The sequence below is a fragment of the Colias croceus genome, chromosome 6 (assembly GCF_905220415.1).
Source record: "Colias croceus chromosome 6, ilColCroc2.1".
NCBI lineage: Eukaryota > Metazoa > Arthropoda > Insecta > Lepidoptera > Pieridae > Colias > Colias croceus.
The window spans coordinates 4051785-4063460 of NC_059542.1; the positions used below are offsets into that span (position 1 = coordinate 4051785).

Here is an 11676-nt window from a genome sequence, read left to right on the forward strand (position 1 = left end):
ATAGTCATATTTTGAGGTTTTTTCTTGTTTCTCTCGACCTTTCACCAATATTTGACCGAATTAAAAGACATTTTACAAACTGAATAGGAATGATGACAGTATAAACTGCGCTTTATATTTTTCTTCTTTAATCAATAGTTCAGTATCAGTTGACAGCGGATTTTACAGGCAATATAAACGTGTACAAGTTTTACATATTTTGTGCCGTTAATACCGCTATAGTAATTTTATATTAAAGGTATTGCGGGTAAATTGTATAGATATCTAAAGTTTATTTTTTGTATTTTCCCAAGTATAGCCACAGCTCACAGTTCAGATAACTTCCTCTTTTCGGCTTGCCGGCTCGGCTTTCTTATATTGTAGCTCTTATAACATACTCAGGTTATTACCCCAGCAAATTCAAGTACTTCTCCAAAATTTATTGAATTATAAGATTTTTATATTTCATATAAAAGGTTGAATTGCCTATAATTATACATATTTTTTTATATTTATTTAAAATTAGTAGAAACCATACAAAGGCCAAAATAATAGGACAAATACAAAAATATATACTCCATAACAAGAAAACAAGCTCCGTTTGTAATTTTTTTTTTTAATTTAATTTTTCTAATTTCCATAACCTACTTACTTTGTTTTTAAATATAATCGTAGGTATGTCGATATGATACTAGGAAATGAAACAAAAACATAAATTTCAGATTTATAATACAAATTTAATAACACAGTAGTAAAGTGTCATGCAGTCTTTTACACAAAACAAGTATTGATATTTTGTACAATGATTACGAAATTCAATAATGATGTTTGTGGGGGACGATGTGATGCGTTCCGAATTTCACGTCAGCGTGGAAACTGCAAAGGAAAACGTTTATTAAAACATTATAACGACGGAGAAAGCCACAGAGAAAAAGAAGATGAACTTAATTAGTATTTTTCAATTGCTTTTCAAATAAATAATACTAGTGTTTGTATTTAGTGATTCTCACCCGGTGTGATGGTCGCCATGGTAGTGCACGGTCCTCTCGGAGCCGTCGGGCTGGTGCAGCGAGTAGACGCCCTTCACCACGTCTCCGTCGCGGTCTTCATGCTGGGACTTGATATCACCGGTGTGATGGTCCTCCACTTTGTAGTCGAATTGGTAGTGGGGATGGGTCTGTAAAGTAAAAAACAAAAATCATCGTCTATTCAGACAGAATCTGAACTAAGATTATTTGAAAGAGTGTTAAGATGATAACTAATATGTTTGATACAGGAATTAGCGGAGTTAAAGCAGAATAATACTTGAAACATTACATGGTAGTCATGGTGACCGTGGTGTCCGTGAACCACTTCAGGATGTCCGTCGTGTTTGATGAAGTGTTGGGATGAGTGCGCTTCCCCGTAGCCGTGTCCGTACTGCGCCGCTGCCACGGCAAGCAGGGTTGTGAAACAGATGGCCTGCAGAGAGTTGAATTAAATTATTGTAAACTGATTATTAGGTTGGGTCATAGGTGACAACTTCCATGTTTTTATTACTTAAATTTGATTTTACTTCTATAAACTACAATAAATACAAATTTAAAATACCTTTGCAATCATATTGATAATATTGTTATCAGAGTAATATTTGTATGAAAGTTTACTAGATAACTGATACATGAGGAAAAAATTCATGACTTTTATATCGTTAGACAAAGCGATACAATCAAGGTAACTTTGATTTCACTGCTAATAATTTAGGTATAAACCGCAACGTGTGTGGAAATTTCTCGTTATAGTTAACAATATAACAAGGTTCTAGAATATTATTATTAAATATATTATCGATTGAGCATTGACTACAATTATGCTTCCCATAAATAAACTTAGAAGGGAATTTATAAGTAGTTATCAATATTTTATTGATTTGAATTAACATTTCACGGTGTCTTACTTATGCTATACACTCAGATCACGCATCACGCACGTATATTTTCTGGGGTGCTCCCCAGGTGTTGCCTTAAGATAATTGTTAAGGCCTTAAGGTTGTTTTAAATAGAATATATCCAAAATCTACAGATTAGGAATGTAGTAGTGTGTGTAGATTATTTGATCAGCACGTACTATTATTTTATGTACAGTAAGACAAGAAAGCGATCAAAAGTAAAGATGTATTCGAATATTATCTCATCTTTAATCCACAGATTACGGAATAGAGCTGTTCTTGTGTTCAACATTGAAACTCAACGTAAATAGATTAGAAACTTGCTTTTATTGACATCTATCAAAATACGTTTTATCATGGTATGCATGTGCTTTTGAGAAAATTATTGACTTTTTTCTATTTGGGCAAGTATTTTTCCTATAACCCTAGATAGGTACATATTACTATCCATACAATTATTATGTGCTATAATTTTCTTTAAATATGATAAAATGCTAGCGGCTGTGGAATACTTCTGTAGAAATTATACCATTAGTGATGGGAGCAACTGGAATCGTTGCTAAAAGTATAAATAAGTAAGTACATAGATAAATTAGACGCCAACATCAACCCCCCCACTTTTCCAAGCCTTGTCGCGGCGGGGGGGCTCAGTACCTGGGTTGCAAGCCAGCATCTTGGGGAAGCTAATATGGAATACACACGTGCCGCTCCCGATTCGTTTTTCGTAAAACTATACGGGATGCGGCCCTGGAGTAGGCTCATCTAGCAGGCAGGTGGTGGTGACTGGTGAACCACTGTTTTTCCGCTTGTCTGTATGAATGCGCCGGAACAAGATCACGGGTTGACGGAATGCCTATGGGCATCATTGAAGAGGGTCCTAAGAGACCAGCGGCTGAAATGGCGGTTGGTGAACCGCGGCGCGGCGGGCCCAGCGAGAGGATGTCTCTTGCTGCGCATTGGGGCTTTTGCCCTCCGCCGGGCAAACTGTTACCTCTAACGTGTGACGTTGTCATGTCTAGCGGCACGTTAGAGACCAGGGGTCTTGCCTTAATCGGCTGGCCCAAGAGGAAGGTGACCTCAGAAAAAACCCCTCCAATTCGGCGTTGGGGCGCCCCACGGGGCCTAAGCACGGCGCCGAATTCCTGCCTCCCTGGGTGGCAGGTGGCTTGGCGAGTGGATCAAGTCGAAGTGGCCAACCCCCGGATACCGCCCGCCCTCCGGGGCGTAATAGGGTTACCCGGGAACAGGGGGCACCTCCCGGGTGGACCGCATATATCCCCCATGCTCGTGGGACTTTTACCTAGTACACTATGAAACCCCAACCCCAAAAATTAGAAGGAGGATTAGAATTAGAAGGAGGAATGCTGAGAGAATCGGCAGATAGAGGATGTAGTTCTGTGTTGGAACGCGCGATAGGCGCTACTCCTACACCTACTAATGTAACAGAAGCGGCCGCAGAGTCGGACTCTTCCAACTCTGTGGCAAGCATGAATTCACGGGCTACTATGAGTCCCCTGGTTCGCCGGGAGGCTCTGTGTACTCCGAACAAGGAGACACGTTTTTGGCGGTGCCGAAAACGCTCACGGTTGAACGATGGAAGTTCGAGTGATACTTCTATCCCTTCGGAAAGGAAACCAAGAACTGGCTACCGCAAGGCGCATAGGGTTGAGAAGAATACCGAAGCACAAGTTGAACCAAGTTTACAAACTTCGGTGGATCCGGAGCCAAAATCTGCGCTCACACCCTCGACAGCTGCCATGCTTACCAATAGCATGTCCACATCGACTGAGGATGTACGGAGGAGGATTGAGACACACCTGGCAACGGTTGAGAAGATCGCCAAAGTGTCCAACCATTTAAAGACCACCTTTGTGGCTGACCTGAGAAACGCCGCTAAGGCTATCAGGGAGGATACCGATTCCCTTGCGTTGAGGACGCTTACGGATGAAACGAGGGCGCTCCGTGCAGAAAATGAGAGGTTGCGCATACGACTGGATATTCTCCAAAACGAGATGAGAGAAATGCGACTTCTCATGCATCGGGGCCCGGCTGCCGCTGCAGAGACACCGCAGCTGTCACAGGACTTCGAGGCCAGAATGGTACGCCAACTGGGAGAACTTATCGATGCACGGCTCCAAAACTTAGAGACTCGACCGAGTTCTCTGCAACGACCGCGCCCCTCTGTTGCAGAGGATGGGATAGGAAGCCGGGTTACTGGCATCAGACAGCAAAGTTGCTCCGAGGCCTCAGAGGATACGGGACCAAGGCCAAGAAAAACAAAGACCCTCTCCAAACTGACTCGAGGTGTGGCAGAAACCAAAGAAGGAAACGAGAAAAAGAGAGAACAGAAGAAGAAGAAGAAGAAAAAAGGAGCAGTAAATGATGGGCAGGTCGTGGAACTTGCCTCCACTCTATCTCCGCAGGCAGCGGTTCCTTCGCATCCTGATGCGAGGTCTCCTGCGGTGCCCACACCCATATCTTCTGGCGAGGTCTGGTCAGTTGTGGGAAAGAAGGGAAGGGTGAATAAGGTTCAACAGACTGAGCGCAGTAAGCAAATGACGGAGCCGCAGAGGGTGTCTAAACCGCCTAAGCCTACACAATCTAGGCTAAAGGCTCCGCGATCTGCAGCAGTGGTATTGACGATCCCTACAGAGGCCCGGGATGGCGGTCTAACCTACGCCGCGGTTATAAAAGAGGCAAGATCGAAAATAAACTTAAAAGATGCGGGAATTGAATGCGTCAAATTCCGTCAGGCGGTCACGGGAGCCACTATAATCCAGATCCCTGGACCCGGTAGTGGCGACAAAGCCGATCTGTTGTCAACCCAGCTGATGACTCTATTCAAAGACAGAGACGTAAAAGTATCCAGGCCCGTTAAAATGGCGGATCTACGTGTGTCAGGTCTGGACGCCTCTATAACAGAGAACGACCTGAAGGAAGCCATAGCTGCAAAGGGAGAATGCCCAGCGGAACAGATAAGGGTGAGCCGAATGCAGCAGGACAGAACCGGATTGTTCGCAGCTTGGGTGAACTGCCCTGTAATGGCGGCCAAAAAGATCACTGAGGCACGCTTTCTCGTCGGATGGGTTGCGGCGAGGGTGACGATCCAAAAACCACGGGAGTTACGTTGCTTCCGCTGCCTTGAGGTTGGTCATGTTGCTAACCGTTGCACCGCGGAGTGTGACCGCAGCCAGCTCTGCTACCGCTGCGGGCAGCCGGACCACAAAGCTGCCAACTGCATTGCTAAGCCAAACTGCACTATCTGCACGGCTGCAGGCCGGAAAGCAGACCATCGGCTGGGTGGCAGTGGCTGTTCAGCCGACAAAGCGCCAAAAGGAAAACCCAATAAACATGCGGGCCCCCAGGCAGGGGTAGCAGATATGGAGATAGCAGAAACCGCCAAAGTATAAATGGAACTACGCTTTTTGCAATCAAACCTCAACCACTGCGCCAGGGCTCAGGATCTGCTGATCCAGAGCCTGGCACAGTGGTCGATCCATATCGCAATTTTATCAGAACCTTATGCTGTTCCCCATGGTCGAGAGAACTGGATCGGAGACCTCGACGAGCTCGCTGCTATAGTGGTTACGCAAGCGGAAGGATCACCTCAAATTCGTGCACAGGCGAAGGGACACGGCTGCGTAGCTGCTAGGTTCGAAGACACGATTGTAATCGGAGTATACTTCTCACCGAATAAAACGCTTCCTGAGTTCGAAGCGTTTTTGGGAGAAGTATACTCCTTGATTCAATGGGGCCACCCTCACCAAATCATCATTGCGGGAGACCTTAACGCAAAATCTGTAGCGTGGGGTTCTTCAGCATCAAATGCTCGTGGAGACGTCCTCTTAGAATGGCTCGCAGCTCAGAATTTGGTTCCACTCAACCTAGGCACTGAACACACATGCGTGCGCATGCAGGGGGGCTCGGTGGTGGACGTGACATTTGCGAGCCCTACTCTAGCCGGTCGGGTCCGAAACTGGCGGGTCCTGTCGGAGGTTGAGACCTTATCTGATCATAAGTATATCAGTTACGAGGTCCATCCGACGACGGGACCTGCGCGGAATATATGCCTTGCACCTATAGAAAGATGCCCAAGATGGTCCCTAAAGAGCCTGGACAGCCACCTTTTGGAATTGGCGTCCTTAATCAAATCTTGGTGCCCGAAACCTGACGCCATAAACGTGGACGCTGAGGCGGAATGGTTTGGCGAGACATTGGCCGAAATATCAAATACCGCAATGACGAGGGTAAAAAGATCTCTCCCACGGAACAGAGTATACTGGTGGTCGGCGGATCTTGCGCGGCTTCGGTCAGTCTGCGTTATTGCTAGACGCCAATATACGAAATACAGACGAAGAAGGAGGCGTGCAGACTACTCCACCGTGGAAGAGGCTGAACGCTACACCCTGTACCAGAATGCCAAAAAAGCTCTAAGAGACGCTATCGCAGCTGCAAAAGAAAGAGCCTGGGCTGAATTACTCAATACACTCAACCTGGATCCCTGGGGACGCCCTTATATGCTCGTTATGAACAAGCTGCGTCCTTGGGCCCCCCCGATTACAGCAAGGTTAGAGCCAGCACTGCTCAAAAAAGTAGTAACTACTTTATTTCCGGGCCGTAATACAACCAATTCTGCGGACCGACTTGGGCGTGACGATGAGGAGGAAATAACCTGCGAGGAAATGATACCGGACGTGACTTTAACTGAACTGAAGGCGGCGGTAGACCGCCTGAAAAGGAAAACCACTTCCCCGGGCCCCGATGGTGTGCATGGCCGAGTGTGGTCCCTTGCCCTCTCATATGGACTGGACCAGCGATTCTGTGAGCTACTAACCGAATGCTTCAAGAGCGGGAGGTTCCCAGATCGCTGGAAGGTGGGACGCCTCGTACTATTAAGGAAGAGTGGCAAACCAGCCGACTCGCCATCAGCGTATAGGCCGATTGTCCTACTTGATGAAGCTGGCAAGCTGTTTGAACGTGTTATCTCCAGCCGCATACAAAATCATCTAGCACGGATAGGACCAGATCTCGACGATGCCCAGTATGGTTTTAGGCGAGGACGTTCAACGGTTGATGCCATAGCTCGCCTGCGTGACATTTCGGAAGGATGCGTTTCCCAAGGTGGGGTAGCACTGGCAATATCCTTGGATATTTCCAATGCATTTAACACCCTTCCTTGGGCCAAAATCTTAGATGGCTTGACCCGACACCGTGTGCCGGAGTATCTTCACCGTATCATCTCTTCGTATCTTCGAGAGCGTCAAATCATATTCCCAAAACAAGACGGCTTGACGGGTAGGCATAGGGTTGCACGCGGTGTTCCACAGGGTTCTGTTCTGGGGCCTCTTCTGTGGAACATTGGGTACAATCACGTGCTGCAAGGAGGGCTGCCGCAAGGAGTAAGCGCCATCTGCTACGCCGATGACACCCTAGTGGTGTCCACGGGCCGTGACTTTAGAGAGGCGCGACTCCGAGCCACGGCTGGAGTGGCACAGGTGGTTACCAGAATTAAAAATCTCGGCCTTAAAGTAGCCCTTGACAAATCGGAGGCTATATGCTTTCACGGTCATCGCAGAGCACCACAAACAGATGAAGCAATCGTGGTTAGTGGAGTGCCCATCCGAATCGGGTCCAGACTGAAATACCTCGGTCTGGTGCTCGATCCGCGATGGACATTCCAAGCGCACTTCTCGACACTGGCTGTAAAGCTCACCACCACGGCAGCGGCTCTTAGCCGTATCATGCCGAACATTGGAGGACCAAGCGGGGCATGTCGTAAACTCTTTGCCGGTGTTGTGCGCTCACAGGCGCTGTACGGATGCCCTATATGGGCCGACAAGCTATTAACGCGCAACACGATTGTGCTAAGGCGGTCGCAGCGGGTTATAGCTATCAGGGTCGCAAGGGCGTATCGCACTGTATCTTACGATGCGGTATGCGTTATAGCCGGTACTGCACCATGGCACCTCGAAGCGGCCGCCCTGGCGGAAGTCTGTTGGCGCAGAGCGGAGGCAAGAGAGAGAGACGAAGAGCTGCCTACTGAAACGCTCGAAGGTTGGAAGCGAGAGGCTCGCGACGTGGTGTTCCACAAATGGCGCCAGGAACTCGATTCATCTTGCGTGGGGGCCTGGACTCTCAGCGCGCTTAGCCCTGTGCTCAGAGAGTGGGCGGAGAGAAGGTGGGGGTCACTCAGTTACCGGCTTGTGCAGGTCCTGTCTGGCCACGGATGCTTTGGCAGCTACCTGCACAGGATTGGTCGGGAACCGACCCCCTCCTGCCATCACTGCGGCGATCAGCTGGACACGGCTCAACACACACTGGCCGAATGCCCGGCCTGGACGGTGGAGCGAGGGCCTCTTGAAGCCCTGCTGCGAGAGGAAGAGCTGACTCTACAGGGTCTCGCCAAAATAATGGTCAGTGGGGACACTCATTGGAAGTCGGTCGTGGCCTTTTGCGAGGCTGTGATGAAAGCAAAGGAAGTTGCAGAGAGGGCCCGGGAGAATGACCCATCGGCGGATCCTCTGCGCCAACGCAGACCCGGCAGACGCAGGCGCATTTATGCCCAGCATCAGCCCTAAAATACTTTTTGGACGAACTAGCGCAGGGGGAGGTTTACGTAGAAACTAGCATATTGTAGCTATGCTCGCTGCAAGTAAACCGGCCCCCCCTGCGACAGGAGGTGGATAGCCCGGCAATAGGGCGGCGTTATTCTAGGATACCGACGTCTATTGCCACCTTATGGGCGCGGGCGAGTCGCCAAGCTGCGGCATTCATCACGTAGGCGGCGGGGGTACAAGGCCTGGCTGTTAACCCCTGCCGCCGAAGGTGATCGGTGGCCACCGTTGGGTTTTAGTGGGTATGGCTTTTCGCGAGTCCCACATACCTCCTCACGCAGGAAAACTGCGGAGGGGGATGCGTAAATGCATTTCCCAACGTTAAAAAAAAAAAAAAAAGACGCCAACATCAACATACAAATAATGCAAAAACAAGCTGCAATACATTCAGTCACTATCATAAGTTAGGTGCTTAGATAACACAGTATTTGTCAATAGCCAAACCTTCTCTTCCTTGAGGGTCTCAGGGCGGGAGTTAGGAATAAAAATAATAAACCGTTAACCGATCTAGCTCGAGTAGAAAAGTTTTTTCAAAACGATAAATGCTGATAGATGATTTCTTGCTATCTTGATATAATATAGACATATTCACTTCATATAGTTTTACCTTTACCTTTTTTGTTCAATAAAAATCTTATTTCGGATTTTACTGTCTTGATAGGTATACATATAAAATGTAGAGACAAAATTCACAAAATAAACCATTTCATTGAACTTTCCTACAGTCAGCTTATTTCTGTCGACTAATGAGCATAGGCCTTTCCTAAAACTAGCTATTCAGGCCGATTGATGATTTCCTTTTTTGTTTTTTTTTTCCTATCAATAACATCATCTTCATTTTATCGCCACTGATTCCATCGCCCAATATGCTTACTGCAATAACAGTAGTATTAAGTAGTACTATTAAATCTAACTTCTCCACTATCAGCAAAGAAGTATCATCAAACTGTACTGTACAAACTGTAATTTATCGGGTACTTAATATGAGTGCTTACATTTAAATATATGCTTAGACGAAAAAAAATTCTCGTTCTGGCAGGACGTAGAAGGCTGATCACCTCCTTGTCCCTAAATAAAAATCTATCAGTGAAACAGATGTATACTTGCATCTGCCCCATACCCCACTATGGGATATGGGACTCTACTTTCACATATTACGGGAAAATATGGCTTATTTTTTTTATTTCCTTAGATATTTCAAATGTAGGGACATAGATGTCATCGTTGCATTAGTGTGAAGCCGCCGGAGGGTCGCTAGTTTAAAATACAAGTTACTATATTCTCTCGCCCAACAAGCGTGCGTTGTTGCCATTCAAAATGATTTTTATTTAAATCACCTATTCACACGCTACACGTAAACAGGAATGAGTCAAGAGTCCAATAGTTTGGGTGTCCATTTCATTTCAATTTCATTTGTATAAAATACGTCACATACGTGATTTATGTCCTTTCCCTATACTATATACCTACTATAATTGGTTATTATAAAATCAATTAAATAAGATAACGCATTGAAAATAATCAAGGTTACATGAATTCATTCTGAGATGCTGTAACGCACCATTTGTAAATTGACAAATATTGTTAAAAATAAATTAACTAAATGTTGATTGAGGTGCCTTCTTACTACTTAACTGAATACAAAATTCAACTACAAAATCCCACTGTACTCTTAATAATTTATTAAGAAGAACAGTATACCCCAGTATAGGTACTGTACTTCTTAACAACAACTTCTTATGAAAATAGATACTATCTGAAATATTTATTTTAAATTTAAAGTTAAAGTCAAGACAGGACAGCAGTAATAATATCGCCAAGTATTTTTTTTAAATTCGAACTATAACAGACAATGTTGTTGTGATCATTTATAACGTTGGTGGTTATTAAAACATCAAGGATAATTATTTAGAAGTAATAAAATTGAAAGAAAGAGCTCAAACTTTGATAATGCCTTTATTTTTTAAGTAACGTACACAAACATAACACTTATTGCTATTCGGTAGAATCGTTACAATATTCAAAAGTGATGTTTATGAGGGATGATGTGATGAGTTCCGAATTTAACATCCGCATGAAAACTGCAAAAATACAAAGAAATATATTATAAACATTTATGGTACGGCTAGTTAAAAGTATTTTCCGAGTATTTATAATAGGTTCTCACCCGGTGTGATGGTCGCCATGGTAGTGCACGGTCCTCTCGGAGCCGTCGGGCTGGTGCAGCGAGTAGACGCCCTTCACCACGTCTCCATCGCGGTCCTCATGCTGGGACTTGATGTCACCAGTGTGATGATCCTCTACTTTGTAGTCGAACTGGTAGTGGGGATGGGTCTATGGAAAACAAATGATATAGGTAAGTCATCGAATAATATTAAAGGAAAAAGTTACAAAGATATTCTGAAACACGTTACATGGTAGTCATGATGAGCATGGTGTCCGTGAACCACTTCAGGATGTCCGTCATGTTTGATGAAGTGTTGGGATGAGTGCGCTTCCCCGTAGCCGTGTCCGTACTGCGCGGTTACCATGGCAACCATAGCGAATAAGGTGGTAAAGCACAAAACCTGTAAAACATTATGTTTTATACCAAAACATTCTCAATGTTTGTAACTTGTCCAGTTTAAGTATGGGAACACTGTATATTATACCTTTGAAAACATTTTGTTTTGTCGTATATTTTACTGATATTCAATGGAAGTTCAGTAGTCAACTAATGCATGGTTGTAAACTTCCTGAGTTTTATATTGATAGACAATGCGATATTATCAAGGTAAAGTTGATTTCACTCGATAATATGAGCATAAACGGCAACATGTGTAGAAATTTTGTTACACTAAAAATATTACTCAAGACAAAATATCTTAGTTAAAATATTATTAATAAACTGATATTGCATGTTGATGCTCAATTTACGTTACACCTATTATAGCTGTTTATTTAGTCATAAAAACGATAATCAATAGATTTTTCAATAATTTGCATTTTATAATGCATTTATTTAGTATTTATATTAAGTTATGTTAACATAAATCAGCATTTACATGATGTAATTACAAGTTTAGAAACATATATTATTCCTTAAAATGACCTCAGTATAACAAACTAAAAAATAATAACGTCCATACAAACATGCACATATTTACACCGTTAAAA

The 11676-nt window shown here is 44.6% G+C and overlaps 1 pseudogene; it reads right to left on the reverse strand.

Annotated features, from left to right (window-relative positions):
* Positions 1-691: 691 nt before the first annotated feature.
* Positions 692-11223, reverse strand: LOC123692274 (annotated as a pseudogene).
* Between the last annotated feature and the right edge of the window lie 453 nt (positions 11224-11676).